Raw genomic sequence first — 20,709 nt, 5'->3', positions numbered from 1 at the left:
GTGAATTATATCTCAAAACTGTTTATGTTTTCTTTTTTTTTTTTTTTTTTTGAGACAGAGTCTCACTTTGTTGCCCAGGCTAGAGTGAGTGCCGTGGCCTAGCTCACAGCAACCTCAAACTCCTGGGCTCAAGCAATCCTCCTGCCTCATCCTCCCAAGTAGCTGGGACTACAGGCATGTGCCACCATGCCTGGCTAATTTTTTCCATATATATTAGTTGACCAATTAATTTATTTCTATTTATAGTAGAGGTGGGGTCTCGCTCTTGCTCAGGTTGGTTTCGAACTCCTGAGCTCAAAAGATCCGCCCACTTCGGCCTCCCAGAGACCTAGGATTACAAGCGTGAGCCACCGCGCCCGGCCTCACAACTGTTTAAAACAAATGAAACCAGATATAACTCCTGGGTACTACACAAAGCCAGGAAGAGGTGGCCACAACTCAACCTGGGAAGTGAGGAGGGAGTCTTCACACAAGTAAAGCCTGAGATGAAATCTTAAAAAAAAAAAAATTCCAAGCTGGTGGCTCACACCTGTAATCCTAGCACTCTGGGAGGCTGAGGCAGGCGGATTGCTCAAGGTCAGGAGTTCAAAACCAGCCTGAGCAAGAATAAAACCCCTTCTCCACTAAATATAGAATGAAATTAATTGGCCAACTAAAAATACATAGAAAAAATTAGCCGGGCACGGTGGCACATGTCTGTAGTCCCAGCTACTTGGGAGGCTGAGGCAGGAGAATCGCCTGAGCCCAAGAGTGTGAGGTTGCTGTGAGCTAGGCTGACGCCATGGCACTCCAGCCTGGGCAACAGAATGAGACACTGTCTCAAAAAAAGTTACCGAGGTGATGTGTTACAAGATATTTCAAACAGAAGGGACAGGCTGCACAAAGCCACCGAGGAGAGAAACCACATGTGTCTGTGTGTGTCATGGGGATGTTGGCATGGGGTTGCAGCTGGAGAGGTAGGCAGAGACCAGAAACCCACTTCAGAGCTGGCCAGCCACAGAAAAGTTTTACTTAAACTGGGAAGCGATATAAACCGTGATCAGATTTGTTTTAGATGAACCAAACCGACAGCTGTGACGTAATGGAAAGAACACTCAATTCCCCCTCACTTCCCTGTCAGAATAACCTGCATAGGTCTCAGATCTGCCATTTTAAAACTATCAGTGTTATATAAATGTCAAGTATTATCATTCAATTGAGCCTAATGGTACCTCTTGTCAGCAGGTAGAAGATGTAGGGCACATTAACAAGATTTTATGTTGAACTAGGGTCGATCTCGCACTGAGTTAAAAGGAAAGTTTGTTAGTGAGTGGGACACCCCCCTTTGCCCTCCTTGGGTGGTGGCGAAGAGACTGGGGGATGTTTTAAAAGTCTCTACAAGGCTGGGTGTGTGGTGGCATTCTGCAGGGTGTGAAATAAAATTTTAAGCCTCATCCCACCACCGGCTGACTGAATGGACCCCCTCCCGACCAAAGGAATATCCTAAAACTAAATTGTCTGCCAAGAGGAGGGAGGTCAGACATGCCTGGTCATGCCCCCCTCCCTTCTTGGGACATCGTTTGTAACCCATTAGCAGGCCTAAGCAGGTCCTCAATTTACACAACAAATCTATGTCCAGTGGTGGATCTCTGATAACAGCTCCTTAAGTTAAAACATTCCAAGCCTTTAGACAAAGCTTCATGTTTTTAACCAATTACAATCCAAAGAATCTTTAAACCCACCTATAACATGTAAGCCTCCAGCCCCAACTTGGAGATGGCCCACCTTTTTGGGCCAAGCCAATGTATGCCTTCCACGTATAGATTTATGACTTTACCTGCAACCCCCGTCTCCCTGAAATGTATAAAACCAAACTGTAGCCCAGCCACAGCGAGTCCACTTGCTCAAGGCTTCTTGGCAGTGGCTCCAGCTCATGGTCCTCAAGTGTGGCGCAGAGTAAACTTCTTTCAAATATTTCAGAGTTTGGATTTTTCCGTCCACAAGGGTTTCTGTTTTTCAAGATTTTAGGCTGGGTCCTAGGTACTGTTAGGAATCTGTTAAAATTATCGTTCTGAGCACCCTCGTAGGATCCACAACAAAAAAAATGAAGAAGAAGAAGAAGACAGGAATAAAATAATTACGGCATCGCCAACAGGACCACATTTTCCCGAAGGCAGTTAAGTTGCTATCTCAGGGGAACCACAAAACGAGGGTCCCAGGCAGCACGGAAAACGAAAACGGAGGGTAACACCGCCACGCCGACGGTAAAGCCTGCTGAGATCCCCGCCCTGTTCCTCTTGCTGTCCCTAACCCCTTCCCTCTTCGCCAATTCCTGTAGGAACTTTAAAAATATTCTTCCGAGTTGGAACGTAGGACCAATTTCGTGAACACCATCCGGGACGGTTAATATGGCGGCGGCCGCGACGCTCATAGAGGCAAGGCAGGGGCTTGTCTTGTGGGGAACATAGCTCTGGCGCGGCATTTCCTGTCGCAGCAGAGTGCAAACCGTGCTGTTTTAGGCGCCTGTCTGCGGTGGATGCTCCACCTGCCGCGGACTCTTCCTGAGCTTTAGGTTCTCCGGAGGGTCCTGTTACTTACAGGCGACCTCGTCAGTGATTTTACTCCATCCCGGAGCCGTTCGCGGCAGGGGGCGCGGGCGCGCGGGAAGAGGATGCACGTTGACATCCTCCAGCCGCCCGTGGGGACTGCAAGGACAAGGTTCTATTCCCCATACTGGGCAGGAGTTGATGCGTGAAGTGAGTTCTGGTAAGGGAAAGGTATAATAGTATATTTGAATTGCTTTCGTCTGTAAACTTTAACCGTTTTCACAGTGCTTGTTGGTGCTCTCTGAATTACATCGTTGCAGGCAATTCCAGTTCTTCAGCTTTTAGAGGTTGTCTACTTTGCATCAACGCTTTTCTTTTGGGGACTAATTCTGTAGCACTTCTGGGTAGCACCCCTTTTCAGCAGTTAATGAAGTCCAATTTGTTAGCTAGGATGGCAGCCCTTGTTTGTACAATGCTTTTTTGATTTTGTTATGTTTTTGAAGCACAGTGATCTATACTGTCATTTAAGTTAGGTTTTTTAGTTAAGTGGCAGTGGAAAGACTGAAGCTTGCTCTCTTAGGCCAGTGATTTTTTGTTTTTGTTTTTTTAATTTAAAACACTGCATCATAGTTTTCTTTTTGAGCTTCTCACAGGAAAGCTCAGTGGCAAGGCCAGCCAATACTTGGGCATCATTGTTGCTTAGAAGTTAGGGATGCCAAGAGTTCACCACAGACTCTGATGACAAAGGGAGCAAACCAAAATGGATATTGTTAACTGGAAAGACATCAATGGCATACATTTTCATGTATCTTTCATGACAGAAATCACATGAGACAAAACCAAAGAAACCAAAAAGACAATTGAAGATTTATCATTCCTGTCACATTTTCTTTCCTTGGCTTCCAGGATACCTCATTCTCTTAATTTTCTTCCTGTTTAACCTCTCTTTCCTTCTCCCGTTACTTGTGTAGTTCCTCCTCCTCTCCCCAGTCTCTTTCCTTGAAGTGTCCCAGGAACTAGGATTCTGTCCTTCATTCTCACCTGTTCTGTATCTAAATTCACTCCTTTGGCTATCAAATTTATATCTGCAGTTGGTACCTCTCTCCTGAACTTTAGATTCTTATACTCATCTGAGTGTTCTATTATAGATCTTCACTTGGATAGCTTATCAGCACCTCACAATTGTTTAAAATCAAACTCATTATCATAGCCTACAGTCTTTCTCATGTTATTTTGTGGCAGCTCCATCCTTTCAGTTGTCCAGGCCAGAATCCCAGAATATCCTTGATTCATCTCTTTTTTCTTTCTTTCTTTCTTTTTTTTTTTTTTTTTGAGATAGGATCTTGCTCTGTTGCCAGTTCTAGGGTGCGGTGGTGCCATCATAGCTCACAGCAACTTCAAACTCCTGGGCTCAAGCTATCCTCCTGTCTCAGCTTCTGAAGTAGCTTAAGACTGAGACTACAGGTGTGTACCACCATACCTGGCTAATTTTTTATTTTTTTAAGAAATGGGATCTTGCTTTGATGCTCAGGCTGGTCTCAAACTCCTGGGCTCAAATGATCCTCCCATCTTGGCCTCCCAAAGTGCTAGGGACTTCTCTCTTTTTTTTTCACACTTTGTGTTAAATAGTTGGCAAATTCAGTTGGCTTTTCCCTCCAGATTCTGACATCTTGTCACTACTACACTGCAACTACCCTGTTTCAAGCTACTACCATCTCTCGCCTGGATTTCTTAACAGGTTACTGTCAATAAGTAGTGAAATTGGACCTTTAAGAACTTAAATTCTGTTACTCCTATGCTCAGAGCTCTGGAAAGCCTTTCCATTTTTCTAAATCCAGACTCCTTAGAATGGCCTGTAGCTGTACTGTCCATTTTGTTAGCCATGATTGAGCATTTCAAATGTGGCTAATCTGAATTGAGTGTGTTCAATACATATTAGATTTTGAGGGCTTAGTAAAAGAAAATGTAATATATCTCAATTGTATTAATATTTTTTACATTGATAATGAAGTAATATTTTGGGGTATATGCTATAATAAAATATATTATTAATTTCACTGTTTCTTTTTACCTTTTTATCTTGTCTGTTAGAAAATTTAAAATTACACATGTGGCTCATGTAATTCCATCACTGGCCTACAGTCTTCCACATCATCTGGTGCCTGTCTTCTCCCACACCCCTCCTCCAGCTCACCTCTGACTTCTCCAATTCTCCTTAACACTCATTCTGCTCTAGCCACGCTGGACTCCTTCCTTCCTTCCTTCCTTCCTTCCTTCCTTCCTTCCTTCCTTCCTTCCTTCCTTCCTTCCTTCCTTCCTTCCTTCCTTCCTTCCTTCCTTCCTTCCTTCCTTCCTTCCTCCCTCCCTCCCTCCCTCCCTCCCTCCCTCCCTCCCTCATTTCCTTCCTTCCTCCCTTCCTTCCTCCCCCCTCCCCCCCTCCCTCCCTCCCTCCCTCCCTTCCTCAGGGTCTCCCTCTTGCTCAGGCTGGTTTCCAGCTCCTGGCCTCAAGCAATCCGCCCGCCTCGGCCTCCCAGAGTATTACAGGCGTGAGCCACTGTGCCCAGCCAGGACTCTTATTTCTTTTCTTTTCTTTTTTTTTTTTTTGAGACAAGAGTCTCACTTTGTTGTCCAGGCTAGAGTGAGTGCCATGGCATCAGCCTAGCTCACAGCAACCTCAAACTCCTGGGCTCAAGCGATCCTACTGCCTCAGCCTCCCGAGTAGCTGGGACTACAGGCATGTGCCACCATGCTCGGCTGATTTTTTCTATGTATATTAGTTGGCCAATTAATTTCTAGTAATTTATAGTAGAGATGGTGTCTTACTCTTGCTCAGGCTGGTTTTGAACTCCTGACCTCGAGCAATCCATCCACCAGGGCTTCCCAGAGTGCTAGGATTACAGGCGTGAGCCACCACGCCCAGCCAGGACTCTTTATTTCTTAAACACACCAAGAACACTCCTGCCTTGGGATCTTTGGCCTGGAACACTTTTTCTAGATATTTGCACAGTTACTTTTCTCATTTTTTCAAGTCTTTGCTAAAATGTCTCCTTTTTAATGAGGTCTATCTTAACCACCTCGCTTAAAATTGCAGTCGATTTTCCTAACCCTAACCCTTTTATCCTGTAGTCCCTCCCTCCCCCAATATTATGTTGGCTTCTCTTCTCTAGAATGTAAACTCTATGAGGATAAGAATTTCTGTCTGTTTTGTTCATTGATGTATACTAAATGCTCACAGCAGTGCTAGCCCGTGTTTCATTGGCACTTCATTGTTGAATGAATGAATGAAGAAGTTGATCATCAAAAAAAATGCCCCTCCTTCCATGTGTTGTAATGGATAATATGTAAAATAATTTGAATCCAGTTTTTGCTCTCATTTATTTAAATTCCCTTCATTCAACAGATGTTTATTGAGTGTCCACTTGCCAAGCATTCTGCTAGGTGTTAGAGATGCAATGGGGAATGAGCTATATACATTCCTGTTCATGGAGCTTACATCTATTGAGGAGCACACATTAGTTGGATAATTATTTCTTTAATTACAATTTTCCTAAGTGCTGTGAAGGAAAACTACAAGATCCCATAAGAGTGTATATGAGAGACATGATCTATTCTGAGTCTTCAGGGAAGACTTCTGAAGAAGTAATGTTTATGTAGAGGCCCAGAAAGATTACTGGATTACTATGAATTAGCTATGTGAAGGTGGAGCTGAAAGTGGTAGGGGAAAATGTCACAAATGGAAGGAAGATTTTTTAATGAAATATGGTGTGTTCAAGTGATTGATAGGAGGTGGGTGTCTTTCAAGCATGGTGAGTACGAGGGAGAGTGGTGTTGGATAAAGCTCACTAGATAGGTTTAGAAGTACCTATTGGAGTACCTTTAGTAAGAATTTACTTTGTTCCAAGAGCCAAGTGAAGCCATTCAGGGGTTTTAAGGACATGAGATTTTCATTTTTAAATGATCTTTACTAATAATAGGTGGAAAAGAAATGGAGAGGCCCAGGAGTAGTAGAAGATAGAACAATTTGGAGGCTGTCGCAGTAATCCAGGTGGTAGATGACGGTGGCCTGTACTATGGTGGTTGTAGGGGGAAGGCAGAAACTAGATGGGTAAGTTCTTCTAGGGAGAGTGAGGATTACAGAGCCAAGTGAGATGACAGTTTAGGATTGATCCCTGGGGAACTCTAACCTTTCAGTATCAATTATAAGAGAATAAGCTATTAATCGCAAAGGAGACGTAGTTTCCATCTCATTGCCAAAGGGTGGGAGAGACTTTTAAGGATGAGTGCAAATTTAGGTGGGTTCATAAGTAGCTCAGGAAGTTCTGAGGGCTATTTTCTCCAAAGTACCAAGTGAGATTATCTGCTAAGAGTATGGGGAGAAGAAATGTTTTAAAGGATATAAAATAATACATGTAGACAAATTGACTACAGAGATATTGAGAATACAGATATCATGGGCTAACAGTGCTACATAAATAGTAGTATTTTTGTAATTTGGTTTCTTTAAGCCTTTAGCAGTTTGATAGATTTCTATTGAAAATTTAAATTTCCAGTTGTCATGATTGGGGATTCTAAATAGTGGTTGTTGATTTTTTTTTTTTTTTTTTTTTTTTGAGACAGAGTCTCACTTTGTTGCCTAGGCTAGAGTGAGTGCCATGGCGTCAGCCTAGCTCACAGCAACCTCAAACTCCTGGGCTCAAGCGATCCTTCTGTCTCAGCCTCCTGAGTAGCTGGGAATACAGGCATGCGCCACCTTGCCCGGCTTATTTTTTCTATATATATTAGTTGGCCAATTAATTTCTTTCTATTTATAGTAGAGATGGGGTCTCGCTCTTGCTCAGGCTGGTTTCGAACTCCTGACCTCGAGCAATCCGCCCACCTCGGCCTCCCAGAGTGCTAGGGTTACAGGCGTGAGCTACCATGCCCGGCCCAGAGCTAAGCTTTTTCCCATATGCTATCACTGCCTTTTTAGGACAGAACCTACTGTTAGAATTAATGAATTTTAATTAAGATGTACTATGTGTGTGTCTTTTTGCTCTTTAAATTACATTTTTTTCCTCTTAGGCAATTTTTATAGATCAGGTGTTCTAGGATTACCTGTACTATGATTACATAGTAGAATTTCAGATTTGCATAATATATATTAGAGTTTAAATTTATATTATGTAATGTAGAGTTTGAACATGTGAAAACCTAAAGGAATGAAATTTGTTCTTCCAACTGCTGATTCCCAGGAGCAGAAACTGGTTTCTTATTGGAATAAGCACCTGATGCTTTTCTCCCTTGGTGCTGCTGCCATCTTGTTGAACTGCATGGCAGTGTGATAGCCCAGCTGAAGTACGGCACTGAAAGGCAGATACTGGCTGAACTCTCAAGCTCCCATCTTGTAGCATCTGGTTGCAGGGCACAGCACTGATTGTTGTTTTTCCCAGGTGGCTCTGATGTTAATGAAATATAGAAACAGAGGGATGGTAGTTGACATCATCCTTTTCCTGAATGCCTTCTTCCTTAATGCCACCTTTTTTGAAACTGAAGAAGTGGCTCTGAGGGAGTCATAATATACTGAAAAGTTGTGGAATAATAATAGTTAAAATATACAGAATGCTTTCTTTGTGCTAGACACTATATTAAGCACACGACGTGTATTAGTTCATTTAAGCTTCCTATAATGGCTCTATAGAGCACAGACGTTATTATAAGTGTTTTACAGGTAAAGGAATGGAGGCCTAGATATTAAGTAATATGTCCAATGTTACATAGCTAGAATGTGTTGGAGGGTAGGGTCTGAAAAGCACATACAGTTCAATCTACAAAAATCTTACTTCATGACCATATTTGCTAAAATATAGTCCTTAAGTTATGGGATGCCCAAAATGAAAACTAAAGTGTGCGATGTTTTTGGTGAATTTGTAAATTCTCAGTTGTTTAATGTGTTCTTGTTTCTGTGAACCTAACTGAACATCAGGCAGCTGTGCCACAGTAGTCCCTTTTATTTATTAATAGCACACTTCGTTGGGCACCTACCATATGCCAGGCACTGTGCGAGGTGCTGGTGATGTGAAGATAATAAGCACATGTTCCCTCCCTCTTCCCTTGAGGGTTTCCTAGTAAGCTGACAGCAACATAAATAATTGCTTTTTGTTCTTAAATTAATTAACATGAATTAGTTAACCTTGTGAATAGATAAAACATAGTCATGGTAAACAATTAAAAAAGCATAAAGGGTATATAGTAAAAGTAGGTCATCTTCCTACCCTTGTCCTTTAGCCACTCAGTTGCTGTGGTTTATGCATATGTAAGTACACGACTGTATTATTTTTTACATAAGTGGTAGTGTACTGTACACCTTGTTCTGCATCTTGTTTGCTTTTTTTTTTTTTTTTTTGCAATCACACAAGAGGAGGTTTATTTTCTGGTTAGCCAGGGTCCAAGCCCCAGAGCACCAACACAGTGGCCACTCTTGCAGGCAAGGACCTTGTTTGCTTTTAAGTTAACAGTATATATCTTGGAAATGGTTTCATATGATGCTATTTAGTCATTTTAACTGTATTTCTTTGTGTGAATGTACCATAATTTACGTAACTATTTCTCTATTGATGCACATTTATCTTTTCAGTCTTTTGCTATTACAGATGATCCTGCAGTGAACAATCAAGCATATAGATCTTGTCAACTATGATGAATATATTTGTTATTTGTAGTATAAACTCCAGCAAATAGAATTGTTAGGCCAAAATATGTGTGCATTTATAATTTTGATACATAGTGCTGTCATAGATATATTGCCAATTTATATTCTTACTAGCAAGCATTATTAGAATGTCATTTTCCCACATATGATATAGTCAAGTTTTTTGATCTTTGCTAATTTAACAGGTAATAAATGGTATTATTTTAATTTATATTTTATTACTATTGAGGTTGTATACCTCTTCATATGTTTAAGAGACATTTATGTTTCTACTGTGAATTTTCTGTTTATGTTCTATTTCCATTTTTTGTTGTTGATGAGTAAGAACTTTATAAATTAGCACATGTCTATGATACAACTTCACTTTATTGTTTTGACTGTCATATTAGAAAAATAGGACCAAGTGCTATGGGATCACAGATGAAAGTTCAGTTAATTCTACTGAGGGAAGAGTAGGGCAAGAAGTATTTGAGCAGGGCCTTGAAAGAGAATTTTATGGGGGAATTGGATGAGGTATTTCAGTGGTGCAGGGGCATGAAGGCAAATGACATAGGTATAAATACAGTATGACACGGTTTGAATATAGGATGAATAGGGATGTGGCAGAAATGTAACAAGAAAGGAGGCTTCCTCTGAGTGTGAATAGTGCCCGAATTGTTTTTTGGTGTTGAGAAGTTGGAGGAGTACTGCTTGTACCAATTCATATCCCCACCCAGGAGTGAGTGAAGAGTGTCCAGTTTTACACATTCCTAACAACCCTGGATATCATCAATCTTTATTTGTGTTTCTTCACTGTATTTCTGATTTACATCTTTTGCCTGTTTTTCTGTTAGGCTGTTTATCATTTTCTTTCTGTTTTGTGAAATATTTGTTTATTAGGGATAGTAATTATTTTGAGACTATTTTATCTTTAAATTTTTTGTTTATTCTCTAGGAATTTTTTTTTTTTTTTTTTTTTTTTTTTGAGACAGAGTCTCGCTTTCTTGCCTAGGCTAGAGTGAGTGCCGTGGCGTCAGCCTAGCTCACAGCAACCTCAAACTCCTGGGCTCAAGCAATCCTGCTGCCTCAGCCTCCCGAGTAGCTGGGACTACAGGCACGAGCCACCATGCCCGGCTGATTTTTATATTATATATATTAGTTGGCCAATTAATTTCTTTCTATTTTTATGGTAGAGACAGGGTCTCGCTCAGGCTGGTTTTGAACTCCTGACCTTGAGCAATCCGCCCGCCTCGGCCTCCCAGAGTGCTAGGATTACAGGCGTGAGCCACCGCGCCCGGCCTCTAGGAATTTTTCATTTTATATTTTCCCAAAATTCTACTCCAGTACAATTTACAAGTACTTTTTGCTAACCCAAAAAGTCTACTAGAAGAAATAGGCGTACTTTAAAAAAACTATTTGTAAGCAGATGATTTTTTTCATGTCTGACGAGTTATTTAGTAGCTTGATGAGAATCATAGTATTCATAGTTTTAGTAATACCTTTATTGTTTAATGTACTGACTACAATATACTAAAAAACAGTTTTCTTCATGGGTAGTTTTTTAAAAATCAGGATCTGAGATGGGGCAGAGGGGCATGTGCTGGCTTCTCTATTTTCTTTGTCATTCTGAGTCTCCCCACTCCCGTGCAGCATGTCCTCTGTTTGCTAGTAGCAGATCCTGATAAAAAAAAAAAAAAAAAAAGGGCCAGTGGATTATCTGAGTCTTTCTGTCTTGACAGTGGGTTTTTTTTTTCTTGCTTCTTTGTGTATCTCAGAATTTTTTTATCGAATGCCAGACATCTTACGTAGAACAGTAGAGACTGAAGTAAATACTGTTTATGCCTGCAAACAGGCAGGCCTCTTCATCTGTCAGAGCGCTGAGTCAGTCTAGGCAGGGGTTCAGCTAGGGTTTGGTTTTGTCATTGCCATGGTTACCACCAGCTTCAAATTTTTGTACAGTTATCTTGTGCTTAGGGTGAGGGCTGGGTTGCTGGAGGGTTTTTCTCCGTGTTCCTGCTCCCCGCTCAGTTTTCCGCCTTCCCGCGCAGCTGCGCCAGAGGGGAGTCGCCCTCTCTGCTCTTGCTCTCCCTGGCAATGAACTGCTGTTGCTTATTCCTTAGTGCTTGCTGGGCTGGGCATGGTGGTGGCAGGGATTCGTCTTAAGCAGGCTCAGTGTGATTGGAGCTTGGGGACGGAGCATTTCTGGCCTTTTTCCCAGGGTACTATCTGTTGCAGGTCTTGTGGGGAAGTATCCTGGCCCTTCCCTAGCTGGACTGGTATAGGATACAGGGGTCAGGACTGTTTCTTGCCCTGTTTCCAGGGGTAGAAGTTTTTTGGTTTTTTTTTTATTTGAGACAGAATCTCACTGTGTGGCCCAGGCTAGAGTGAGTGCCCATGGCGTCATCCTAGCTCACAGCAACCTCAAACTCCTGGGCTCAAGCGATCCTCCTGCCTCAGCCTCCCAAGTAGCTGGGACTACAGGCATGCGCCACCGTGCCCAGCTAATTTTTCTATATATTTTTAGTTGGCCAACTAATTTCTTTCTATTTTTAGTAGAGACGAGGTTTCGCTCTTACTCAGGCTGGTTTCGAACTCCTGACCTCCAGCGATCCTCCCGCTTCAGACTCCCAGAGTGCTAGGATTACAGGCGTGAGCCACCGCGCCCGGCCCAGCTTTTACTTTTTAAGTGGAAGCAGAACTTATGCATTTAGTTTAAAAGATAATTAATAAACCAGCATCAGAGATGTTTTTTAATTCATTTATATGATTACACTGAGAAATAAGAGGAGTTTCAGGCATTTCCATTCCATTAATATATGCCATAGACATTTTCTCTTTAGTTTTATTGAGTTCAGTTTAGTTTGACAGAGGTGGTATGATATACATCCCCCTAATTTCTCAATGTAAAGGATTCTTCAGCCTTAGAAGGACTTGGATTGGTCTCTGGGGCGTCACAGATTTTCAAAGGTCTTTAAATGAACTTTATTATAGCACTGATTCTTTAAATCTTGTTTCATTGGGTATGACCGTGGAATTATTTTTTCTTTCATGTTTTTGGAAGTGGGGACAAATGAGGCAGGGAGAAAGTTATTACTTGAGTATAATCTTGTATTACTCCTTTAATCTGTGTTGTTTAGTTACCCAGGTAACTGTAGCTAAATTCTGTTCTGTTTGATATAGACTGCCAGGTGTTTCTCTTCCACCTTCCCTAAAATCTTTCTAGTGTGATTTATTTTATTCTCTGAGAATCACAGCATTTAAGCTCTCTTGATAGAGCTTATTAACATAATTACATGAACAACAAAGTTCTTCTGAATGTGATTCTTGTGAATAAAGATAGACACTTTTAGATGACATGAAAAACAGGCTGCAGGTCTGTGAGATTATTTATTGTTGAAAGAGTTTGTTAAATTGCTGTGTTTTTTCCCAAAAGAATGCATTTTTCTGAGAGTCCTATTTGATTTGTTACAATGATATTATACTTTTTTTGTTTTGTAAGAATTTTCACTGAACCACTTTAAATATTTTGTGAAACAAGTTCCAAAGTATAAATAAATTGTTATGTACCCAACTCAGTCTTTTTATGTATCAGACTTTTATTGGGTTTTGCAAATAAAAAGTTTTATTACAGCCTCTGAGAAGTTTGTACTAATTGCAAATTTAACACACATGTTCAACTATGATTGAAAACTTAGTGGTGAAATCTGCGTTTATGTGAAGTGAGTCTGGAGGCCACAGCTAGAACATTTTGTTTATTTTAAATAGAGTTTATTCCTAAGATAGGCTCTCTAGGCTCCTCCTCCTTCTGGCTTCTCTGCTTCTTTAGTAAATATAAAGCAAAAATGTGGTTTCTCCAGTTTGGAAGGTTTCAGTACTGTGGAGTCCTTCCAAAGTAGCTATTGCAATGTGTTGCGTCCATCCACTTGGGCACTTGCTTAGACTTGTCATCAGTCCAGAAGGACACCTGCACCCTGTTAAAAATGAACATTGTTATTATCTGCTATTCTGTTGAATTGCTCATTAGCTGGGAGGATACTATTACTAGTGGTAGTAATAAGGATTTATTGAGTGCTAAAAGTGAGAATGGAATTATATGTTGGATTGGTTTTTGAGGTCTTTTTAAAGAAATTTGTTCTAATGTCATTCATTTCTTTCACATAAATTGTATGGGAGCCCATATTTGTTTTCTATTGCTGCCATAACAAATTACCACAAACTTTGAAGCTTAAAACAACACTAATTTCTTATTTTACAGTTCTGTAGGTCAGAAACTGACATGGTTCTCCCTGGGCTAAAATCAAGGTGTTGGCAGTTCCATTCTGGAGACTGTAGGAGATAATCTGTTTCTTTTCCGTTTCCAGCTTCAAGAGGCCACCTGTGTACCTTGGCTTGTGGCTCCCCTCCTCCATCTTCAAAACAACTGCAGGTTGCTTGAATTTCTCCAGTGTGATCTTTTCGTCTCTGCTGTAGCTGGGGAAGGGGAATGGCTCTCAATTTTAAGGATTTATGTGATTAGATGGGGCCCACATAGATAATCTAGGGATGGTCTCTCCATCCTGAGGTCTTTAACCTTAATCACATCTGCAAAGTCCTTTTTGCCATGTACAGTAATATATACACAGGCTCTGTGGATTAGGGTATGGATATCTTTGGGGGCCATTATTCTACTTACCACAGAACTCAAACATCTTTCCAGAATACTATTTTACTAGTTTAAAACTTTTATGGTTTTAAGACTATAGGTATGATCTGAATTAATGCTGAGAAAATTATATAACTTACAGTTCTTTTTTTCTTAGCTTCAAACTTTTACCTGCAATTACCTGTTGAACGTATTTTCTTAGATATTTTGTAAGCACCTCGTTAGCTTTTGCTGTAACAAACCACTTCACAATTATTTATCATTGCCTGCGCATCTGTGGGTCACTGACCTAGGCTGGGATCAGATGGATGTCTCTGAGGATCTTGGCTGGACTTACTAGGTATCTGTGAGTTTAGAGGTCAGCTGAGAATTGTCTAATGTGTAGTAGCCTGGGGCTCTGTGGAGGCAGCTCTGTTCCACGTGTCTCGTATCCTCCCTCCTACCTTTGGGCTAGCCTAGGCGTGTTCTTCTAATGAAAATGGCAGAAATACAATCATAAAAGTGGAAACAGATAAAACTTCTTATGGCTTAAGCTAGAGTGGGAAACTGTCACTTCTGCTTTATTCTGTAAGCCAAAACTAGTCACTTGGCCAAATCAAGGGGCTGGGAAATATACTTTTTAGTGGAACTGCAAAGTCACTTAGCAAAGGGGCTTGAATGGAGATGGGGTGAGGAATTGAGACCAGTGATACGATCTACCCCACATGCAAACTCTGTATACCCCAAATTTAACTTATCTCTGTGACTACCTCCTTCACCAGAAACCTTTTTTTTTTTTTTTTTTTTTTTTTTTGAGACAGAGTCTCACTCTGTTGCCCAGGCTAGAGTGAGTGCCGTGGCGTCAGCCTAGCTCACAGCAACCTCAAACTCCTGGGCTCAAGTGATCCTCCTGCCTCAGCCTCCTGAGTAGCTGGGACTACAGGCATGCGCCACCATGCCCGGCGAATTTTTTCTACATATTTTTAGTTGGCCAATTAATTTCTTTCTATTTTTAGTAGAGACGGGGTCTCACTGTTGCTCGGGCTGGTCTTGAACTCCTAACCTTGAGCGATCTGCCTGCCTCAGCCTCCCAGAGTGCTAGGATTACAGGCGTGAGCCACCGCGCCTGGCCTGTTTTGCTTTCTTTATTTCCAGTTTTAACCATACTATTCTATGCCTAGTCACTGAAGCCAGAAACCTAAGAAGTATTTTAGAGTCTTTTCTTTCTCCTTTTCCTATCCTCAATATTTACCATTTAAATATTTCTCCAATCTATCATCTTTTCCAGCTTTATTACCATCACTGCTCTGGTTCAGGTTCTCATATCTTCTTGAGAAGAAAGAGAGGGAAGGGTCTCTTAATTGTCTCCAATCCTGTTTCCTTCAGATTTATCCCTTGTATTGTAGCTAGGATACTCTACCTAAAATACAGGTGTTATTCCTGCTCACTGACTGCTCATTGCCTCTAGAGAAGGCCCTCTGTGATCTAGATTTTCCAGCCTCGTCTTCCACTCTTGCCTGCCTTCTACTTTACCCTTTTATTTTAGGAGTCAGCAAACTATGGCCAATTTTAGAACATTTTTGTTGCCCTCCCAAAAAACCCCATTCCCATCAACCATCATTCTCCATTCCCTCAACCTCCTTTCTTAGCCCTAGACAACTGCCAAATCTACTTTCAGTCTCTATAGATTTGCCCATTCTTATTATTTTGTATTAATGGAAACATATCTGATCTTTTGTCACTGGCTACTTTCACTTAGGGTTTATGTATGTTGTAACATGTATCAGTATATCATTCCTTTTTATTGCTGATTAATATTCATTGTAAGGATATACCACATTTTATGTATCTATTCATCAGCTGATGGACATTTGGGTTGTTTCTACTTTTTGGCTATTATTAATAATGCTTCTATGAACATTTGTGTACACGTTTTTGTATGGACATATGTTTTCACTTTTTTGAGGTATATACCTAGGTTAACTCTTCCTTATCCTTCAAGAATTTACTTTGAGGTCATTTCTTCCAGAACTTTTTCCTAGCCTATGCTGGATTAAGTGTCTTTTCGGTAAGGCTTTGATAGTTCATGTGGTTATAGTGGTGATTAAACGAGACAATGCATGTAAAGGACTTAGTAAGTGCTTAATAATATCAGTCAGCATTTACCAAAATATTTTCTGTGTACCAGTCACAATGCTAACTGCTTTGCATGCATTTTTTCATTTAATTCTATAATAATCTCAGAAGAGGAAGCTGAGGCACAGAAAATGAAGTAACTTGCTAAAGGTCATAGAACAGGGGGCAGAGTTAAAATTAAAACCGAGATCTGTCTCATTACTTGGTTCTCATTTATTAGAAATAGTTTATGCCAGCCATGTTACAATTTTTATTTTATACTATAGTGTTATGTTAGTTCTTTTATTTTAAAACTTTTATAGTGTTCAAGATGATCACTTTCTCAGTCAACTGCTAATGTCATTTGTAACAATGTCTTGAAGGACCACAAGCTTCATTGCATGTATGGAAGCCATTTGTAAACTAATGCAGTTGAACAGATACTACTGCCTTCCTAAGGCATTTTTTGTTCTTCACAGAGTTGCTTGTACAACAAGCCAGTGTTCTGCAGAGGATGCTATTATTGTGATAGCTTACCAGTGAAAAATTTACTGAAACTAGTTGTGACATGTTAATGGCAAAGGAATGCCAGTTGATAAAACAAAGTTTCATGGCTGATATAAAGTGTGCTTAAGAATTTGTGCTTTCTTGTCTGAAAAGAAATCCCCAGGAGGATGTCTCTACTCAGAGGTTTTCTAAAAATATTAATCTTTCAATTAATTTTATTAGGGGACAACCCCTTTTCTCTTTCTTCCAGACCTTAAGGCTGCCCCCAGACTATGGAGGGTCTAGAACTTGTTTCCTTGCGAAGACTCTCTAAGATATCTGAGCCTCAGTTCTTGATAGGTTCCTAGTCAAAATGACTGACCAGATTGATTCTGAGGTCCTATAGAGTCTGTACCTGTCTTAGAATGCCTCAAATGCATGCCATTGTTTATTTTGGATTTTCAGTTGACTTCCCATGTAAATCTGAAAGTGGTAGTGGTCCAAGTTGTTTCTACATAGACCCACTCAGAAGAGCTGTTTAGTTTTGGCAGTCTGTCTTGGATTTAGGGTTTACATTTCCTGGTTGTTTAGAGCCAATGATGGCAATTAGGGGTTACCTACTGGGCACATCAGCTGTCTATCGTCTGTTGTTCAGTATGTCTAGCTGTATTCATGTCTTTCTCGATGGTGTTAGAAAATTGCATGTTTTTTTAAGAAAATTCAATTCAAGGTAGCAAACATTTATTGACATTGGTCAGATGGAAAGCATTGTATTAGGTGCTGGAAGATATAGATATGCAAACAAACTCATAAACTCATAATATTTGAGAGACTATGATGAATGACATAGAGATAGAAGCCAAGTGCCATGGGACTATGAAGCTGGGAAGAAAGACTTAGATTTTTTATTATGGTTTCTCAAAAAATAAATTTAATCATTTGTGCTTTAAAATTGTAATCAATGAATATTTCTGGATCAATGAGTGGACATATGGTAGAATTAAAACACTAAAAACAAAACATGTCAGTTCTGGTTTTGATAGAATATGAGAGATATAGAAAAGATAAGTTTTAATAATTATTTTTCCCCTGTTGTATATTTAGAAAAAAGTAGAGCCATTTGCCAGTGTTCTTAGGTTACCATACTCATTCTCCTCAGAAATCAATAAAATTGCTGTACTTACATGGGTGAGTAATTTTTGCCAACTATTTATCTTTCTCTCTCTCTCTTTTAAGAGATCACAGTAATCAATGATGAGAACAACTGAATAAATAGAGTTAGAGAAAATCTTAATATTCATTTAGTCTCATTTTCCCCATTTGGAGCTCAAAGCAGTTAGATTATTTATTTGAAGTTATGTCACTTGTTTGAGAAAGCGCTAACTTAGAATGTTAATCTCATCATTATTACTAGTCCATTGCATTTTTTCTCACAAGAAACCAAAGAAAAGTGTGGAATTTATCCTACTAACTCCTTCCTACTCAAACTTCCTTCCCCAAACAACAATACAATTTTTCTAAAGTGATGATAACACTTAGTGCTTTGGTGGCTCAGAAACTACTACTTTTAAAAATAGGTAGTCTAGAAAGTCAAGTATATAGCAAATGTAATAATAAAGCACTTTGTCAGTCTTTTTGTATTATAAATGTTGGCTTATAATATGTTTATGAATTTATTTTATAATTACCTATAAACTAACTTTGTTTTGAATATAATATCTGGAAGCATTTAATTGAAAATTATTGTATTTTCAATTAAAAATAAAAACCACAATTTTTATTATGAACTGTGATGTTATTTCTGACGAAATACTTGAAAGCAAACTGAATATGTTTAAAAATTGATATTTCAGGCCGGGCGCTGTGGCTCACGCCTGTAATCCTAGCTCTTGGGAGGCCGAGGCGGGCGGATTGCTCAAGGTCAGGAGTTCAAAACCAGCCTGAGCAAGAGCGAGACCCCGTCTCTACTATAAATAGAAAGAAATTAATTGGCCAACTGATATATATATATAAAAAAAAAAATTAGCCGGGCATGGTGGCGCATGCCTGTAGTCCCAGCTACCCGGGAGGCTGAGGCAGAAGGATCACTCGAGCCCAGGAGTTTGAGGTTGCTGTGAGCTAGGCTGACGCCACGGCACTCACTCTAGCCTGGGCAACAAAAGCGAGACTCTGTCTCAAAAAAAAAAAAAAAAAATTGATATTTCAAACTATTGTGTTTGGTAGAATGCATCAGAGGTTAAAATAGCAGAAAAAAACGGAGCTGCTTTTGCAGGAGGAGCTAATCTGATTCAGAAGGTACAGTGTTGTTTTCATGTTCATTAGGGATGGAGATTGGTCTGTTATCCTTGCCATCCATTGGTTTATTACATGAGGAACATAACCATTGGGCTTAGATCTCATGATAAATGTTTAGTAGGGCTTTATGAGAACAGGGAAAAATTTTTCTTACTTTTTTCAGTTTCAAACTCAAGCTAAGAATAAACTATCCAGAGAGAGTCATATTAAATACACATGATTTATATTATAATTTTTTTCGCTTCCTTTTTGTCTATGAGGGTTTGTGGGTAGACTGGAAAGGGCAGTATGACTCTGGTTTTGAATGAGAGATTTAAAATGAAATCCAAAGGTGGCACACATGCATGTCTCTATTCATGTTTTGAAGATCAAATACTTGTTTTGCTTTTTTAAAGTGACACTACAATTCACTTAGTAGATGACACATTTTTTAATCTGACCTCTATATTATGGTGCTTTTGGTTCCTCTTAACTTTTACCCCCTAGACAGTTCAGTGGTATAGGCTCAGCATGGTAGAGACAAGTGATTATGTAGCCTGCCTTTGGAAAGTAGCAAAGAGCTTGTAGAGCCTGTCTGAAAACAAGAACAAAACAATTTTTTAAGAGTTTGGAAGACCAGACGTGGAGTTATTTTTGAAAACACAAAAGATTTTCCTAATATTCTCCAAAAGCTTCTCTTCTAAAATAATCATTTCGATTATGGAATTTTGGGGGATGAGGAGAGACAAGAAAAAGTGATTTGAAAATTTATCCTTTGTCTCATATTTGTATTTCCATCTGGGGGACTTTTAACTGGGCTCATCCTTTGGGCTATATACAATAGTGCTTGTTTGTTTTGTTCCACCTTAAAAGTATTCTAAATTCGGGTCAGGATTCTGAATTTTTAAGGTGAGTCTCCAGAATGATTTCTGGGAGCAGAATTAGTAAAAACTAGGAAGAGATTATGCTTTAATAGGGGTTCTAAGCCAAATTCAGAGGATGTACACAGTGCTTTCTGATTTATCTTTAGTTTTAATTTTTTTTTTTTTTTTTTTTAAGACAGAGTCTTGCTTGTTGTACAGGCTAGAGTGAGTGCCGTGGTGTCAGCCTCGCTCACAGCAACCTCAATCTCCTGGGCTCAAGCGATCCTCCTGCCTCAGCCTCCCAAGTAGCTGGGACTACAGGCATGCACCACCATGCCCAGCTCATTTTTTCTATATATATTTTTAGTTGGTCAATTAATTTCTTTCTATTTTTGGTAGAGACGGGGTCTTGCTCAGGCTGGTTTCGAACTCCTGACCTTGAGCAATCCACCCGCCTCGGCCTCCCAAAGTGCTAGGATTACAGGCGTGAGCCACCGCGCCCGGCCGTAGTTTTAATTTTTAAAATTAAATTTTTTAATTATTAAAAAATAAACATACCACAAATGCTTGGGAATTTGGGAGTAGAGCTTTGTCTCTGGAATCAGAGAACTAATCTTATTAAATTTGTGTCCTGTCTTCCATCTGTTTTCTTTCTTTCTTTTTTATTTATTTTTTATTTTTTTTGAGACAGGGTCTCCCTCTGTCACACAGGCTGGGGTGCAGCAGTGCAATCATAGCTCACAGCAACCTTAGACTCCTGGGCTCAAGCAGTCCTCCTGGCTCCACCCTCCTGAGTAGCTGGGACTACAGGCGTGTGCCACCACACCCAGCTAATTTTTACATTTTTTGTAGAGACGGGGTCTCACTGTTGCCCAAACTGGTCTTGAACTCCTGGGTTCAAGCAATCCTTCTGCGTTGGCCTCTGAAAAATGCTAAGATTACAGGTGTGAGCCACAGTGCCTGGCCCATCTATTTTCTTCCTGTAAGCTCAAGAGTATCTTGTAGAACTGTTACAGCCACTCCTCTGGTTCTCACATGTTAAGTTAGAAACTGCTTATTTCTCAAGAAAGAAATGGTAATGGAGCAGAAACTGTTATGCAGCTGTATATTCAGAAAATGAAACATATTTTTAAAAGTAAACCAAATAAGGAAGCCAAA

General features: G+C 40.0%; 1 long non-coding RNA gene across 3 annotated transcripts in view; it reads left to right on the top strand.

The window, feature by feature from the left end:
• Positions 1 to 2,420: 2,420 nt before the first annotated feature.
• Positions 2,421 to 20,709, top strand: part of LOC105859715 (uncharacterized) — a 76,835-nt gene continuing 58,546 nt past the window's right edge. For all 3 annotated transcript variants that reach the window (XR_001148657.2, XR_001148658.2, XR_012915080.1), the window contains exon 1: positions 2,421 to 2,745. This is a non-coding gene — a long non-coding RNA (uncharacterized LOC105859715). The remainder of the gene's footprint in view (positions 2,746 to 20,709) is intronic.

Source organism: Microcebus murinus, chromosome 26, assembly GCF_040939455.1.
Source record: "Microcebus murinus isolate Inina chromosome 26, M.murinus_Inina_mat1.0, whole genome shotgun sequence".
Lineage (NCBI taxonomy): Eukaryota > Metazoa > Chordata > Mammalia > Primates > Cheirogaleidae > Microcebus > Microcebus murinus.
This window is presented reverse-complemented; position numbering and strand designations above follow the sequence as displayed.